The following is a 19,586-nucleotide window of genomic DNA, read 5'->3' as shown; positions in this document are numbered from 1 at the left end:
GAATGAGTTCAGTCATTAATGATTACTATTGAAACTCAATGTTAGAATATAAATGAATAATATAAAGCCATGTAATTTCGTATCTGATGTCCGGGAAGCGACAAGGTTAGAAGGATAATTAATATGGCTCATCATCATCAAGCGAAGAGGAGTGAAACTGTTGTTCAGAGCAAGTATTTTCTACACTGAAAACGGTCATGTTTCAGGTAAGAGAAATCACGTGATGACTACGTGCCAGATACCTATAAATCTGTGAATAAAGTATGGAGAAAGAGAACTTTGAAAACTTGACGAGATTCGAAATTCCTTGGAAAGTCGAAACATTTCCCAGTAGCTTCAGGGTCTAAATGGTTGACTGGCGTGGTAGAGAGCAAAGGCTTATATACAGATTTACGAATCCAAAACTTTGAGATCAGTGTTTTTAGTTACACGGAACTTAACTGGTTTATTCAAACAATAAAGAATTGAAAGAATAAAAGACAAAGGCATTTCCCTTTCCATGGATCTGTAAATTACGTTCAGGTCCTCCTTACTGACACGTGTAAAAGAAAAACGGTAAAGATCTGAAAAACTGTCTAAAACTTACTTTTAAAAATCTGTAAAGAATAAATTGGCAACAATTATAAGGATTTCAATTGAAGGGAAGACAAAGAATAAAGGCAAGCAGGTCCAGCTGATAAAGGAGATCTCTTCACTCAGACTTTCTCCTCCAATTCCACCTTAGACGATTCCGGTGCTATTCCTCCATCACTTCCCCCCTCTGACTTCGCCATGGCTGACATTAAAATTTCTTCACCTGATGTATTTTCTGCCATCACAGGCCTCAATACTAACAAGGCATATGGGGCTGATGGAGTCCCTCCTGTTGTTCTCAAGAACTGTGCTTCTGTGGTTACACCCTGCCTAGGCAAACTCTTTCGCCTTTGTCTATCAACTTGTACCTTTCCTTCCTGATATAGTTTGCTCTCAGCCAGTCCCAAAGAAGGGTGAGCATTCCCAACCCTCTAACTATCGTCCAATTGCTTTAACATCCTGTGTTTCAAAAGTTTTCGAGTCAATTCTTAATAGAAAAATTTTAAAGCATCTTTCCTATCACAACCTTCTTTCTGATCGTCAGTATGGGTTCCGTCAGGGACGCTCCACTGGCGATCTTCTATCCTACCTGTCACTCCTGGTCATCCTCCTTTCGGGACTTTGGCGAAAGCTTTGTCATTGCACTTGACGTCTCAATGGTTTTCGATCGAGTCTGGCATAAATCTTTAATTTCCAAACTGCCCTCTTACGGTTTCTATCCTCTATCTATGCCTTCATCTCTAGCTTCGTTTCTGGTCGTTCTATAGCTGCTGTTTTAGACTGTCATCGTTCTTCTCCTAGATCTATCAACAGTGGTGTTCCTCAGGGCTCTGTCCTATCACCAACTGTCTTCCTTTTATTCACCAATGACCTTCTAAGCTGTACATATAACCCTATCTACTCATACGCTGATGACCCCATCCTTCACCTTTCCATTCAGTTCCCGCAACGTCCATCTCAGCAGTTACTTCAACAAACAAGGAATGAGGCTATGGCATGCCTAATGTCTGACTTGGCTCGTATCTCTGACTGGGGTAAAAATAATCTTGTTGTTTTTAATGCATCAAAGACTCAGTTCTTACACCTATCAACCTGACAAAATCTTCCACAGGTGTTCCCACTAATGTTTAAAAATATTCAGCTTAATCCTGCGTCATCCTTGAATTGGGGTTTCATTTACTCGGGACTTATCTTGGAAAGATGATATTACATCTCTTGTAAAATCTGTTTCCAAGAGGTTAGGTGTGCTAAGCCGACTCAGTTCCTTCTTTACCCCTGCACAACTCTTGACTCTATACAAGGGATTTATCTGCCCCTGTGTGGAGTACATCTCTCATGTGTGGGGAGGTTCCTCACATACAGTTCTTCTCAACAGGGTGGAGTCAAAGGCTTTTCGTCTCATTAACTCTCCTCCTCTTACTGACTCCCTTCAACCTCTGTCTCTTCGTCACACTGTTGCATCTTTATCTATTTTCTATCGCTACATCAATGGTCACTGCTCCTTTGAACTGTCTGGATGCATTCCTCTGTCTCTACGACGGGCACGTAGCACCCGTCTAGCAGCCAACTCTCATCCCCTTTCTGTCTAACTCTCTAATGCAAGAGTTAACTGTTACTCCCAGTCCTTCAGTAAAGTTTGCTTTTATGAAATTCACATCTATAAACTGTTCGCTGGCCGAGCCGGAAGTCGATCCTGGGTCCTTTAAGACTGCAGGCCGCCCCTCTACCGATTCAACCACCTCCTCCCTCTGACCCTGAAAGGTGCAAAATCAAGGTTACTGGTTTTCAGAGGGCTGTAACTTGAAACCGGTTGAAGGTAGAGATGTTTACTATTATGAACATGCAGGAACTCGTAATATTGGCCCTCATTTGACACCAAGACCTTTGACCTTGAGTGACCTTGGAAGGTGAAACTCAAGGTCACGGATATTAAGGGGGCTATAGCGTAACTCGAAACTGGTTGAAGATAGAGAGATATTTACTATTATCAGCACATAGGATGGCTCATGGGTTTTTAATTGGTGCCATGACCTTTGACCGTAAGTGACTGTGAAAGGTCAAACTCATGGTCACGGATATTCATGGACCTATAACTCGAAACTCGTTGTCGATAGAGATGTTTACTATTACCATGATATCTCTCATATGGGCTTTCATTTGGCACCATAACCTTTGATCTTCATTGACCTTGAAAGGTCAAATGCAAGATCACAGATATTCAGAGGAGGTAACTTGAAAACGTTTGTGTCATTACCATAGACTTTTACTGTATACTGACATCAGTGTTCAACAGCAGTGGTATGTGGGGGCGCTCACCATGCAGTCAGTGTAGTGCTGCTTTGGGTGTCTGCCCTTTCCTCTCGTCCTTCCTTCCTCTTCTTTCTTTCCTTCCTCTTCTTTCTTTCCTCCGTTCTTTCCTCGTCCTTCTGCCAACGGGTGACTTTACACTCCCTCTTCTATCTTTCTATCCTTCATTCTTTCCTCTTCCTTCTGCCTCTGGGTGACTCTACACTGAGTGACAAGCCAAATGGTTTCCTGTACACGAGGAAACAATTTACTACGCTGGGTGGTAACCTTATAACCAAATTATGGCGCCTGGTGGTTTAGTGGGTACTTACAGCACTCCAATGGGATTGACCCAGTGAAGGTTTATATCCAAGGAATGGTTGGGGTTTATTGCTCACGTGATCAGAGTGACCAGCCTCAGTCAGGGATGAGTGAGGCTGGTCACTCTCATCTTAAATGTCAGGACCAACTTGCCTAGCCCCGGGCTCCTACTTTCCTCATGGGGCAATGTAGGACTGGATGATGGATGAACAGCAGTAAAATAACTGCTGGCGGGCAAGGGCTGTTGTGCCTGGCGTTACTTGTTTTTACTGGTTTGGAAAAAGTATGTGCTCACTGAATACTTTCTAGCTTAAATATTGTTAATACCGACAGAGATTGCATCAGTAACATACAGAAAGTTAATGGGGTGATGGGAGCAAAATAAGTTGTTATGGAGGTGGTGTTATGAAATCTCTCCAAACACTTAGAATAGCCTACGACTCTATAATCTTATCACCTCCTGACAGTTATATATAGCTCAAGATAAACTTTTCGAACAAGGTGGGTTAGATGAAGCAGCCATTAGCCCTTGTACTACTAGGGGGCTTCCAAGACTGCATTTAAATCGACCGGGGCAGCAAAAGTAAAACATATAACACGTCCTCCAATTTTAGGTCTTCGTCTAATTTTTACAGTTGATCCCTCCACAGAGGAAAAAATATCGTGTTTTGTAAAGAAGCAAATGAAAATGAATCCTGCAAATGAAGGGTTAAATATAAGATTGATTTCAGTTTCGTTACTACAAAAGGTCTGGCTAAATAAATATTTGTGCATGCAACAGAAGAAATATCATGTGGCATGAGCAAACAGAAAATTGTCTGTTGGTGAAAAATGTAAAGCCATCTCTCGGTGGGAGGCGGTGGCTCAGTCGGTAGACAGGTGGCCTGCAGTCCTACCGGACTCAGGTGCTAATCCCGGCTGGGGCAGGGAACAGTTTAAGAATTTGAATTTCTTTAAAATCAGACTTTACTGATCTACCAGAAGACCCTCCGACTTGTAAAAATACCCCCGCTAATACCAATACAACAGTCCTATATGAGACAGCCCTAGCATGTATTCAATATGGACGGTGGGTGTTGGCACCGAAGTGGTGACATGTAGAAGTGTATGGTATGTAGGAGGACTACTGGGCCTTGAGAGCAGACTGTGAGGCCTATGCCCACAGTCGGACACATAAAAAAAAAAAAAAATACATAAACGCCTGTTAGTGAAAATAATTTATTCTGTCGGTGCATATATAAAACAATTACTGCAGCTTCTCGGAGCAAAATACACTGTGTCGGTGCAAATAATATTGTCTGCCGTTGCAAATGATACAGTCTGTCAGTGCATATATAAAATACTCTGTCAGTGCAAATAATATGGTTGGTCGGTGCAAATAACACTGGTTTACAAAAAAAACAAAAAACAAAAATCTGAGGCAAGCATGTGAATAGGTGTTTTTGACTAATTTTGATATGCTTAATTCAAATTTCTAAACAGTTTTGCTCTATCACCTCTAGTTTTTTTGCTTCCACATATCCTTTTTTTTATTATAATGCATATATTTATAATATAATGAGTTTATTTCATACATTAAAATGGCATATTATAGAACGAAACAAAACAGACACAGAACACTGACAGAGCTAAATATTACCATTACTTGGATATAAGCATATTACTGTACACACCATAGTACTACAGACAGTCAGAAGTGAGTTTTTTTGGACGATCTGGTGTACTTTGCCTCCGGGATGTCGCGCAGGAGCATCCAGCAGAAGTCCCCCATCATGCTGGGGTTCCACTTACCTTCATAGTTGCTCTCCATCCTAGTAATATCTTGGTGGAACCTTTCCACATATTCGTCACTTACTGCTCCGAGGTTCTGGGGGAAGAAGTTGAGGTGGGAGTGGAGAACGTGAATCTTGAGAGACATTCGGCACCCCATATCCTGATAAGCCTGCAACAACTTCTCGACACGCTCTTGGTAATCTAGTGCCCCTGTATTACCAAGAAAGCCATGGCAGACTACCTTAAATGCTTTCCATGCTCTCAATTCCTTCAAGGCGAGCTTCCCCTCGAATACCTCATCCTTCAGCACCTCCCGGATCTGAGGTCCGATGAAGATGCCCTCCTTGAGCTTAGCTGAACTGAGAGCTGGGAACAGAGTGCACAGGTGTTGGAAGGCAGCGCCATCCTTGTCCATGGCCTTCACGAAATTCTTCATAAGGCCAAGCTTGATATGAAGAAGGGGAAGAAGCATCTTGTTCATGTCCATCAGAGGATTTCCTTGGACCCCCAGTACTTCTGCGTGTAGTGCTTGACATGTTTGAGCTTGTTGTGGCGCGCGTTTTAAACAAAGTTCCAAGAAAATAGGACGGTAAATGGATTTTTGGCGAATATTTTGGGTCTAGGCCTATATGTATACATGTACATACATGTATACATGTATATCTCAAAAACTAGAGGTGATGTGTGAAAACGGATTTCGAATCTGAAATCAGCACCTCAAAATTACGTTAGAACACCTAATTTCATGCTTGCCTCAAATTTTTTGTAAACCAGTCTAATAAAGTCTGTCTGTGCACACACACACACACACACACATATATATATATATATATATATATATATATATATATATATATATATATATATATATATCTTTAATTGCTTTTAGATAGGGGAGTTTGGGAGACACTTAACCCGGCCCCAAACCCCGAGTATATGGTTACCACCCTGCGTAGTAAATGGTTTCCCTGGTAAAGGAAGCCATTTGGCTTGTCACTCAGTGTAGAGACCATAAGCCCCCCCCCCCCCCCGCCATCTCCCACATACGTTACTACCCCTCACCCTGCCCTAGGGTGGGAAATGAGGTGCGGATGATGATGATGATGATGATATATGTACGCCATGTATATATAAATTTGTTTGTCGATGCAAATAATATACTCTGTCGGTGCAAATAATATAATCTGTCGGTGTATATGGTATAGTATGTAGGCGTAAATAATAGAGCATGTCGGTGCAAATAGTACAGTCTGTCGGTGTAAATAATATAATCTGTCGGTGTACATAATATATTTTCTCAAATAATGCAGTCGCTACAAATACTATAGTCTATTGATGCAAATAAGATTGTCTGTCCGTAGCAAATATCGTCTGTCTGTGGTAACATATAATCGCCTGTCAGTAGGAAATATAAGGTTATTTATTATCACGGTGCAAATGATTAAGATCAGGGGTCCGACTAGACTTAGCTAGTAACTTAAGTCCCTGTGTAATACATTTTTTTTTTTTTTATGCGAGGAAGAAGGAACCAAAGACCATGAGCCTGCAGTAACAGTTCCCTCCAAGACAAAAACAAAATACAATAGAGAGCCAAATTCAAGATCCGATCATTTTGAGATGCCTGGACACACTGCGTTTGAAAGACTGGAGATCATTGGCAGCAGGAAATACAGACAGAGGGACACAGTTCCAGAGCTGACCTGTTGCATAAATGAAAGACTGGGAGTAACGGTTAACTCTTGCATTAGAGAGTTGGACAGAAAAGGGATGAGAGTTTGCTGCCAGACGGGTGCTACGCGCCCGTCGTAGAGGTGGAGGAATGCAAGCAGACAGTTCAGAGGAGCAGTGACCATTAAAGTAGCGATAGAAAAGAGATAAAGATTTAACAGTGCGGCGAAGAGACAGAGGTTGAAGGGAGTCAGTAAGAGGAGGAGAGTTAATGAGACGAAAAGCCTTTGACTCCACCCTATTGAGAAGAGCTGTATGTGGGGAGCCTCCCCACACATGAGAGTTGTACTCCACACAGGGGCGGATAAAACCCCTGTATAGAGTCAACAATTGTGCAGGGGTAAAGAAAGAGCGGAGTCGGCTTAGCACACCCAATCTCTTGGAGGCAGATTTTACAAGAATTGTAATATGATCTTTCCAAGATAAGTCCCGAGTAAATAAAACCCCAAGCATGTTCAAGGATGATGCAGGATTAAGCTGAATATTATTAAACATTAGTGGGTACACCTGTGGAAGATTTTGTCGGGTTGATAGGTGTAAGAACTGAGTCTTAGATGCATTAAAAACAACCATATTATTTTTACCCCAGTCAGAGATACGAGCCAAGTCAGACATTAGGTGTGCCATAGCCTCATCCCTTGTTTGTTGAAGTAACTGTTGAGATGGGCGTTGCGGGAACCGAATGGAAAGGTGAAGGGTGGAGTCATCAGCATATGAGTGGATAGGGTTAGATGTACAGCTTAGAAGATCATTCATGAATAAAAGGAAGAGAGTTGGTGATAGAACAGAGCCCTGAGGAACACCACTGTTGATAGATCTAGGAGAAGAATGATGGCCATCTACAACAGCGGCTATAGAGTGACCAGAAAGGAAGCTAGCGATGAAGGCACAGATAGAAGGATAGAAACCGTAGGAGGACAGTTTGGAAATTAAAGATTTATGCCAGACTCGATCAAAAGCCTTCGAGATGTCAAGTGCAATGGCAAAGCTTTCGCCAAAGTCCCGAAAGGAGGATGACCAGGAGTGAGAAAGGTAGGTGAGAAGATCGCCAGTGGAGCGTCCCTGACGGAACCCATACTGACGATCGGAAAGAAGGTTGTGATAGGAAAGATGCTTTAAAATTTTTCTATTGAGAATTGACTCGAAAACTTTTGAAATACAGGACGTTAAAGCAATTGGACGTAGTTGGATGGTTGGGAGTGGTCACCCTTCTTTGGGACTGGCTGAATGAGAGCAAACTTCCAGCAAGAAGGAAAGGTACAAGTTGACAGACAAAGGCGAAAGAGTTTGCCTAGGCATGGTGTAACCACAGAAGCACAGTTCTTGAGAACAACAGGAGGGACCCCATCAGGCCCATATGCCTTGTTAGTACTGAGGCCAGTGATGGCAGAAAATACATTAACTGAAGAAATTTTAATGTCAGCCATGAGGAAGTCAGAGGGGGGAAGTGATGGAGGAACAGCACCGGAATCGTCTAAGGTGGAATTGGAGGAGAAAGTCTGTGCGAAGAGATCTGCTTTATCAGTAGAAGAAATAGCTACAGAACCATCAGAGTAGAAAAGAGGAGGGAAGGATGATGAGGTAAAGTTGTTAGAAAGATTTTTGGTAAGGTGCCAGAAGGAGCGCGAAGAATTCGAGTTGGAGAGTTGAGAGCATTTAGTATGGATGAAATTATTTTAGTAGAGCGAGGAACAGACTTAGCACGATTCCGGGCAGAAACGTAAAGATGATGTGATTCAGGGGTGGGTTGGCTCCAGTACCTTTTGTAGGCCCTCTCCTTGTTGCGGACAGCATTAGAACAAGCGTGATTAAACCAAGGCTTTCTTGCGTTAGTCAAAGGATATGAGAAAGGAATGTGTGCTTCCATGCCCGAGAGAATAACCTCCGTAATGCGCAAGGCACACTCAGATGGCTCACGGCCATGGAAGCAATAATCATTCCAGGGAAAATCAAAGAAGTAGTGCCTGAGGGCCTCCCAGTCCGCGGCTCCAAAATGCCACAGACGACGTTTCCCTGGAGGGTCCACAGGCCGTACTGGAGTGATAGGACAGGTTAAGGTAATAAGGCTGTGATTGGAGGAGCCCAACAGAGAGAAAAGATTAACAGAGTAAGCAGAAGAATTAGTTGTGAGAAAGAGGTCAAGTATGTTGGAGCTCTCTCCAAGGCGGTCAGGGATACGGGTAGGGTGCTGTACAACCCGCTCTAGGTCATTAAGGATAGAAAAGATGTAGGCTTGTTCACCAGGTGGATCCGTGAAAGGAGAGGAGAGCCAAAGGTGGTGGAGAACATTGAAATCTCCAAGAATGGAGATTTCAGAGAAAGGAGAAATGGATAGAATGTGTTCCATCGCAGAAGTAAGATAGTCGAAGAATTTTTGATAGTCAGTAGAATTAGGGGATAAGCAAACAGCACAGATATATTTAGTCAGAGAATGACAGGAAAGCCGAAGCCAGAGTGTGGAGAATTCAGAAGAATCAAGTTCAGGAATACGAGAGCAAGATAAGTCGTTGCGTATATACAGGGTGTAACGCGACGTATGACAAAAACTTACACCAATGATCTATCATGTAATTTTGAGTATATTTTGTTCTATAAACATATGCTCTCCGCGACCCCAGTTCAGTACACAGCATTCTGCAGTTTTGTGTAAAAGCTTCGTCTCTTGCATGTGCCATTGGGTGAGAGCTTGGCAGGGCGACGGGAGACGAGTATTATTAGCTTATACTGTACTATACATGAAAATCCCATATCCTATCAGTACACACGAGTTTTAAGAAGAAACTTTACGTAGTCTATTGATTCTTTAACATCAAGTCATGCATTCATGCAATTCTTTTGCACAAATCGACTGTAATTAAGGATTAAATTCGAATTTTATAGCTTGCAAGGGAGTAGGGAGGGAGGGAGGACAGGCTGGTGTGTTGTTGCCAGTTATGTAATATTTGGTTTGTAGGATGTTGCTACCAGCATTATCATAACACCCGCAGCTCATTCAGTAAAAGAACATTACTGTTCTGAGTGACTAGCCTCACTTTAAATCAGGAGTAATATTATTATTCATTACAATTTTTCTGCTGCAAGTAAACGTGGCACCATTTTTTTCATATGATGACGTGGGAACAGTGATACAGGATTGCCAATGCAACGCCTATGCAACTAGACCTATTTTTTGCTTCTACTTGCAGCACTAACATCTGGCAACATGATATCTAGCTACATTCTGGATATTTTTGCCATTTTTAGGTGATATTCTAAAGATTTTATCGTATTTTCCAGCGATGTTTTGCAGTGTTTATTGTCTAGCGACATTCTAGCAAGTTATCAGGACTTAACTAGCGATATTGATAAGGACTTGGCAACCCTGCGTCCACTGTCATTTGAACGGGAACATTTGCAGGGGAGGCACACACTTCAAATACTGTTCTCCGCGTTCTGTTGTTCACCGGGTTCAGCTTCACATGTTCATGAAACAGCATGCTACGTACGTACAGCAATGAAGAATATGCAGATATCGTGTATTTTTGTTACGGGTTCTGCGATGGTAATGCCAGTGCTGCAGAGAGGAACATAGATGGAGATACCCAAGGGCGCCACGTTTACTTGCAGCAGAAAAATTGTAATAAATAATATTGTTCCAGACTTAAAGTGAGGCTAATCTCCCTTTAGAATAACGTTTTTTCACTGAATGAGCTGTGGGTGTTATGATAATGCTGGCAGCAACATCCTACAAACCAAATATTACATAACTGGAAACAACACACCAGCCTGTCCTCCCTCCCTCTCTATCCCTTGCAAGCCATAAAATTCGAATTTAATCCTTAATTACGGTCGATTTGTGCAAAAGAATTGCATGAATGCATGACGATGTTAAAGAATCAATAGACTACGTAAAGTTTCTTCTTAAAACTCGTGTGTACTGATAGGATATGGGATTTTCATGTATAGTACAGTATAAGCTAATAATACTCGTCTCCCGTCGCCCTGCCAAGCTCTCACCCAATGGCACATGCAAGAGACGAAGCTTTTACACAAAACTGCAGAATGCTGGGTACTGAACTGGGGTCGCGGAGAGCATATGTTTATAGAACAAAATATACTCAAAATTACATGATAGATCATTGGTGTAAGTTTTTGTCATACGTCGCGTTACACCCTGTATACACAACAGCCACCTTTGGCTTTGAAATGAGTATAGAGAAAGTAGGAGGATACAGAAAAGAGTTTGCTGTCAGTTGCCTCAGACAGCTGAGTCTCCGTTAGAAAAAGAAGGTGAGGTTTAGAGGAGGAGAGGTGGTGCTCAACAGAACGAAAGTTAGAGGAAAGGCCGCGAATGTTGCAGAAATGAATAAGAAGAGAGTCAGACAGTGGTTGCAGGCACCTCGAGTCGTCACCGGGAGAGGGGCGGATGGTGTAATACATACGCTGCTCAACTTAGACTTTCTTTGAAGATAAATCAAGATCAAATCCCTGTATTCATATTTAACTCCTCCAGCTCTTCAATTACCAAAATAACTTTAACCAAAACTCAAGACTTACCTATTACAAGACTAAAGAGTTACACATATACAAATGGTGGCTACGAAGTTCCAGCAATAAATGGTGGCAGCAACGATCGACTCTACGCCTATGAACCATCATTTCTACAAAAGCAGGCGAAACTGTAACCAAGATCAGCTCCAGGTCTACAGGTGATTCTACATTATCAAAAAAGTACAATTCCATGATCAAGTAACCACAAGTGAGTGTACAATAAGAAGAACGAGTCTACGAGTTTATGAGTCTACGAGCATACAGAAGCAACGACGAGTTACGAGTGAGGATCAACAAGCCCCACAATTAACTACAAATAACACATCTACAAGACAGCTCTATAATATTCTTCATGCAACTTCAAGTATCAGCAAGAAGACTAAAAAATAAAACAAGTAAACGAAAAGCAAGACCAAAGCAACAAGCACTAGAGACCCAATGCTCTCTCCTACCACCCCCCTACCTCCACTGCTGAGGCAGAGGTCAAGACGACACAGCAAACACCAGAGCCATATTTATAACGCATCTTACTCACTTTTCCTCACTCAGGTGACTCATCACTACTCAGTTACTCACCACAGCTACCATTGTGGGAAGCCGACATCACCATGTGTATCTGCTGAGATGACATCACCATGCGTGTTCGCTGAGACGATGCCACACTTATCAACGTGTGACTGCCACCAGGCATTTCTCACCCACTACTCGTTACTCATTCTTATTCACATAGCTCCTACTCATACTCATTTATTTCCACAGTACTGAATGGGAATTCGACGTTAAATGGTGAGGTTCGCCTGTGAGTTCAGCTGTTAACCACTACATTCATCAAGCCATGGAATTTCCTGAGTAATATCGTCCATCAACACAGCCCTAGAATTATCGAGAGGAGATCTTCATTCAACTCTGCATTTATCTTCCGAGATCGACAGCTGCTCTTGACATGCCTCCCCGAGTGACCATCTGTATCAAGTGAGTGTACTTATACTTACTCATTTCTTCTCAGTGCTTTAAATTAGGTACAATCACCTCCTTTACTTCTTTTTATATATACACTTATACACTCACTATCTATCATTCATTACAATTCTATTACTCATCTATTTAGTTAGGACATAAACAAAAGATGTATTTCATAACACCATACCTTAGCAACATGAATTCTTTTTAGCTGAGTGATATGACAGGAATATTTTCACCTCCACCCGTATTAGTACCAGAAGATACACAGTTAGCGCCCACTGCAGATACACAATTAGGAGAGTACCAGGGCAACACACCCACCCTACAAAATTCACGACAAAGTAATGGTAATGATTGGCAAACCCCCTCTGATGTGGCGAGTGAGAACTTTGTTTCTGACTTGCATATCTATGAAAATATACCTAACAGAGTTCATCGTTCAGGGAAAACCTATTCCACTATTACCTCACACAATGATAAACAAGTCCAAGTTAAACTAACAGAGTAACCAGTGAAAATGAATACCACGAATCAAACATCCCTAACTAATGTTTACGTTTACCATGAGGATAAAACTGCCACGAAATCCTCTGGCACAGAAAAAGACCGTATTGATGTCATGTCACTGGTTAATCAACGCGAACAGATCTTCGTAAACAGGCATATTACAGATGAACAAGAGAAAATTGCTATTTTTATCTCTTGGATAAATCAGGAAAGGTGCCCGGCAGGAAACTTGCTTAAGTCAGACAAACTTTTCCGAGCTAAGACATATGATGAATTTAAAATTGAATTTTTGAAGAAATTTTCTGGAGGTATGAACTTTTTGTCAAGTATAATCCCAGAATTATATAAGATTGTAGATCTTGTAAGGGAGCACACTACAAATCATGTACTCAGTGGAATAACTGCCGATGTGTCCACGATCAAAAGAACATTATTAGCTACCTTAGAAAACTCAAACTGGATAACAGGAGATAGAAAGATGTCCCCAGACCTCATCGTGGATATCATTGGTTGTGTAGCTGCCTTGTGTAAATAACCTGATAGGACCCTCAAGATAGCCAAGACGATAGCGTACACCCCAGGTACGTGCTTACTAGACTTAATGAACGAGGTAGAGATGCAGTGTAGCAAAGCAGGGGTGATCGAAACACAATCACATTCTAGTAGAATGAGAGTGCCTGAGACAGTATCAGCTGTGAAAAGAGCTACAACTACCTCAAACAGAGAACAAAATCGATTGCGACCCAAAAGCAGGCAGAACAAACAACCAAATGCGTCAAGGCTACGATCACAAACACTAGGCTACAGGCAGTTACGTAAGTTTTTGCGCAGTCCAAGCAGATCTCGCGCCACAGACACCACTATGGGAAGTCATCTTGCAGATCGCAGTTAGGAGATAGGTCCATTCTATATCTATTGTGCAAAACCCTGACACACAAAGAATGAATGCTTTATCAAAACAAAAGAGGATAGACAAAAGACACAAGGATTTGGTCCCTACTGTAGGCATCATCGGTGCCAAGGGCATTGGACCAGTAACTGCAAAACTGTAGAAAAATTAGTGTCTATTTTCAAATCGGGGGAAGACTAAGCCATGACAAAAAACGAACAAACGTAAAGAAAAGCAAGTCTAAAGTTCACATAGGAGGCATGTTGGGAAATGAGTGTATCTTGATACCAGCTGTATGTGAGGATCAAAAAGTTTCCTTATTTTTAGACATAGGCTCTCCAGTGAACTTAATAACACAAGAAGAAATAAACAAAATTTTTAGAAATAAGAAAAAAGTAACTTTTCTGGAAGAATCTGATTTAGACTTATATACAGTAGATGGCAAACAAATCACAGTAAAAGGTATGATACGGTTAAACATCAGTTTCACAGAGACTACAAGACCAATCTCTACATTTTTTTTATATTGCTGAAAACTTAGCAATTAAAGCTCATATGTTACCGGGCTTAAGATGCATGAGAACAGAGAAAATAACTTTATTCCCACAAATGAATGGAATAGACTTCGATAATAAATTCATAGAAGAAATACCATCAGAGTCCTCACCGATTAGTAAAAGAGGACCAAAAATAATTGGTAATATTAAAAGCTTAAACAAACATACACAAACAGATGAGTGTATAGATCCACTCACCCCCTCCCCCAGCCTCCAGGACTAGAAACCCAGGTAACGGTATTGATTTATCAGTTTTTCCCGCCTATCTCACCAATGATTTAGTTATACCACCTAACTCCTATATGAAAGTTACCAACAAGAGCAAGTTACGGAACGGTACTGTTCTTGTCTTAGAAGAATTATGTATAGTAAAAGGATTGTCAGTAGAAAACGCAATATGTCAGATGAACGACGATGGGCAAACTCAGATATTTCCAGTTAAACACATGACTGAGGAAGTACAGTTGAAAAAAGGGACATGTATAGTTAATATTGAAAAATATCCCTCCCCTGTGATGGAAATAGTTGTAGCTGGAGTCACAAGTGAGATAAAATCTACGGATAGAGAAAGTATAAAAGAGAATTTAATTCATCCAGGAGAATTTGATGAAGAAAATGATTTGTTAACCCTGTTGGAAACACACAGGGACACCGTAGCATTACCCGGAGAACAATTAGAGTGTACTAACCTGATTCATCACAAGATTAATGTGCACCCAGATACATCACCAACATTCTTACCTGCCTACCGAATCCCACAATCTCAGTGTACACTCGCAAATCAGTATGTCGATGAAATGTTAAAACTTGGAATTATTGAGCCATCAGTCTCCCCGTAGAATGCCCCATTGTTCTTCGTGCCCAAAAGAAATGGAGAAATGCGTGCAGTAGTAGATTACCATAAATAACACAGTCACACAATCTTAGACTGATTTCCCATGCCATTGCTAAGCGACATCCTGCAGAATATTGGACCAGAAAATAATATATTTTCCACAATCGATATGCTAAGTGGTTATTATCAAATTTCTGTAGATCAGGAGTCACGTAAATACACTGCCTTTTCCACAAATAGAGGACACTATCAGTATAGAAGGACGCCCATGGGACTGAGGACAGCCCCGGGCACATTCCAGTATCTTATGAATTGCGTATTATCCGGAATTTTAGGACAAGGAACATTTGTTTATCTTGACGATATTATCATCGCAACGAAAGATATCACAGAACATCTCCAGAAATTAGACCTACTCTTACAAAAGCTTGGTGATGCTGGTTTAAAAATTAAGCTTTCTAAATGCGAATTTTGCTTTAAGGAAATAAAATTCTTAGGCTGCAGATTAAGTTCTAATGGTATTCACACCACTGATGACAAAATATAGGCAGTGAGAGACTTTCCTGAACCCACTACGAATGACGAAGTTAGACAATTATTATATCTAGCTGGGTACTATAGGTCATTCGTACAATAATTCTCTCATATAGCCTTTCCTCTATCCCAACTACTCAAAAAAGATGCTATATTCCAATGGGGACAAGAACAAAAACAAGCATTTGACAAAGTAAAAATTAAACTAACTAATGCACCATGTTTGGCATATTCGGATTTCACAAAACCATTTATTATTTGTACAGATGCATCAGTTAAAGGATTAGGGGCTGTATTGATGCAAGAAGATAAAAGAGGACAAACTCAACCAATTGCATTTGCCAGCAGATAAATAAAAGGTGCAGAGAAAAATTATTGCACTACAGACTTAGAGGCACTTGCAATGGTTTTTGCATTACAAAAGTTTCCAAATCTGGTATATGGTTACGAAATACACTTATTCACCGACCATAAACCGCTAGTGGGTATGTTTTAAAAAAACTCCTCTCTGGGTGGAGAGCAAGATGGAAATGTACAGTCGAAAACTACAATGTACATATTCATTATATACTAGGCAAATTGAATCTAGTAGCCGACGCATTATCTAGGATCCCGAAAACAATTCAGGTCGCGGCATTAGGTCTCAAAGGAGACATCCCAAACCACGATGAAATCGCAACAGTACAAAGACTTGATCCAACTTGGTCTAAAGTTTATATACAAGTTAGAAAGTGGAGATGACATACAATTACCCAAACTACATGTATCACTAGAACAATTCACAATAATCAGTAATATCTTATACAAGATCAACCCAGAAAAACCAAAACGCCGAAGAAAAACCAATTGGCAGTACCTACTGACATGATACCTCAAGTATTACGGACAATACATGATAGCCCACATTTTTTAAAAATAGATAATGAATGGAGGAGGGAAAAACAAACGGGAAAGAAAATAAGACCATGTGCATAATGGCATCCTCCATTCATAAAATACCCATAACAACTAGACTTGAACTGAAGTGGATCAAATGTTTGTGGGAAACAACTCCCAGGAAGCGAATTCCAGACAATAGTAGTTCTGGGGATAAATGAATTTTGATAAGCAGAGGTTCTGCATTGCGGGGGAGAGAGTGTGAATTCATGGGCGTTCCCAGCTGCCCGAACAACTGAAGCCAGTTCGTCTGAACACTTACGGTAAGAATATCTGTAAAATAATACTAAAGAAGCAACATCTCTACATACTGATAAAGGAGGAAGGTCTTGCGTGATGGCAGGATTATTGATTAATCTAATGACTTTATTTTGAATTTTGTCCAACTGCCTCAATGCAACCGCTCCACATCCACTCCACAGTGGTGAACAGTATCTAATCTGAGAACGCACATGGCTTTTGTATGTTGTGGCCATCTGCTCGTCAGTGAAGAACTCACGAACCCTGTACATAAGTCCCAATTTTATTGAAGCATTTTTAGCAAGGGATTTAACATAAGCTGTCCAGCTTAGGTTGAGGTTTAGAGTAACATCTAGGATATCAATTGTAGTGGATATGGGAATATTGACATCATTTGAAATTATGTGAGAGTCTGAGGGATTCTTTCTGTTGGAGAAATTAATGTACTTAGTTTTTTGAGCATTAAATGAGACCAGATTTGTTGGTCGCCATTGATTAATTTTAGAAAGGTCCTGATTCAGAGAAATAGCTGTGTTTATTTGGGAATTCATAATATCAAATTGTGTAAATGAGGTAGTAAATATGAAAGAACTATTAAGGGTCGAGTCATCAGCATAAGGGTGTATTGGGTTGTGAGTCACAGATAGGAGGTCGTTTATATGAATGAGAAAGAAGGTTGGAGCCAAAACTGATCCCTGAGGTACGCCAGCATTTATGGAGTGACACTGAGAATAAATATCATCTACCATGACCCGTATTATTCTATTATGAAGGTAAGAAGAAATTAGAGGAACCAGTGATGCAAGGCCATAGTATGACATCTTAGAAAATAAGGCCCGGTGCCATACTCTGTCAAATGTTTTTGATATATCTAGTGCTATTGTATGTGTTTCGCTGTGTTGGTCTATTGTTTTGTTAATCTGATGGGTAAGAAGGCAAAGAATGTCTACAGTTGAACGTTCTTGTCTAAATCCATACTGCCGATCATTGATTAATTCATTGATTTCTAGATGCTTGATTATGTGTTTGTTATTTAGCGTCTCAAAAACTTTGCCAAGAATGGAAGTTATTGCAATTGGTCTATAGTTTGATGGCTCAGAAGTTGCCCCTTTTTTAGGAACAGGATGGATATTTGCTTCTGTCCAAGAAGCTAGAAAACTTGAGGTACGGATGCATAAGCGGAAAAATTTTGCCAATACAGGAACGAACACTGAGAAGCAATTTTTAAGTACTATTGAAGGAATTTCATCTGGACCAGTAGCTTTGTCTGCTGAGAGATTCCGTAATAGAGCTTGTATGTATCTGGTATGAATCATGAAAGGAGGTATTTGAGGGGAACCAAATCAAGTACAGGAATATTGTAATTTTCTGTATTTAGGGTTGAGTTCATTGAAAAAATGTCAACAAGAAGTTTGGCTTTTCCACGTGGGTCACCTACTAGATTTCCATCGGGGGACTGTAAAGGTGGACTGGAAGAGGAGGTAGTGAAGTTAGTTTTGAATGAGTTGAGGGTTGACCAGAATATTTTGTTATCATTTTTGGGTTGTTTAGTAGTTTCTTAGCCTGTCTATGCAGAAAGTTTGATTTAGAAAGATTGATGATAGTTTTAGCATAGTTTCTGATATTTCTATAATAGTTAAAGGCTTCTTTGGTTTTGATCCTTGTATAAGTTTTATAGGCTGTTGTTTTATGTTCTGTTAGTCTAGCACAATTGTGGTCAAACCATTTAGGAGAATTACATCTTTTTCTGTAACTATGATGAGGAATGAATGTTTCCATGCCGACTTTAATGAAATCCTGTATGTGGCCCAATGCAGGACATCCTGGAAAGGATAGGACATTCAAACAAGCCCAGTTGTTATATTACTGGCTATCATTACGAAAAGATATAAACAATCATATAAACAGATGTCAATCATGTGCAAAACACAAAGGATACCCAATTTCACCTGCACCTATAGGTAATTACCCTGTACCACATCAACCATGGGACGTTGTCGCTGTTGATTTACTCAAGATGCCATTATCATACAATAATAACCAATACCTACTCGTAGCAACGGATCATTTTTCCCGTTATGTAATTTTGGCCCCAATTAAAGATAAAACAGCAGAGACAGTAGCAAAGGCAATAATAGATAATGTGATATGTCGCTTTACTACCCCAAAGGTACTAATAAGTGATAATGGAGGAGAATTTATTTGTAATATCTTACAAGAAATATATAAACAATACAATATCAAAAAGATTAACGTTTTAGCCTATCACCCAGCATCCAATGGGTTAGTAGAGAGACAAATAAAAAAAGTATTAGATGTACTACGACACATTCTCAATTAATATTATGCAAGCTGGGATGATTGGATTCCCAGAGTAGAAGCCTCAATTAATGGATCTATAAATAAATCTATAGGTGACACATCACATTTCATTATATATGGGACAGAAAAAAACTACCGTATGAGATTCTAGGTCAAAATCTACCCATATACAACTACGATGATTAAACTCCGTTTACGTGAATTCCAGGACATATATAAAAGAGTCAAAAAACAATTAACGATGTCCAAGGAAGAAATGACGGAGGCATTTAATAAGAAGGCAAAAGACTCTCCTATCGGCTTAGGAGACATTGTATATGGTATCATTCATACGAGAGACAATAAATTATCCCCGAAATTTCACGGCCCATGCAGAGTAATTAACATAAAAGCAAACAAAGTTTTAATTGGGTCACTGTTAAGTGGCGAAGAGAAACAAGTTCATATTGACCATTTAAAACGAGTTTCAAGGGAACTATCCAATAATTATTCAGCCTCGGATACAACCGAACAAGCGAACGTAACTCATGAAACCAGTCAAGAAAACAACAATAATTACAAAAATAAATTAAGGTCATATACCAAACAATCA

General features: G+C 40.3%; 1 protein-coding gene across 1 annotated transcript in view; it reads right to left on the bottom strand.

Moving 5' to 3' along the window:
• LOC145400766 (uncharacterized) overlaps positions 1-19,586 on the bottom strand; it is a 90,706-nt gene that overhangs the window by 9,770 nt on the left and 61,350 nt on the right. The window lies entirely within an intron of this gene.

The sequence above is a fragment of the Coenobita brevimanus genome, chromosome 53 (assembly GCF_032717465.1).
Source record: "Coenobita brevimanus isolate Jiangsu-jjx chromosome 53, ASM3271746v2, whole genome shotgun sequence".
NCBI lineage: Eukaryota > Metazoa > Arthropoda > Malacostraca > Decapoda > Coenobitidae > Coenobita > Coenobita brevimanus.
Note: the sequence above shows the minus strand (reverse complement) of the source record. Positions and strands in the feature narration are given on the sequence as shown.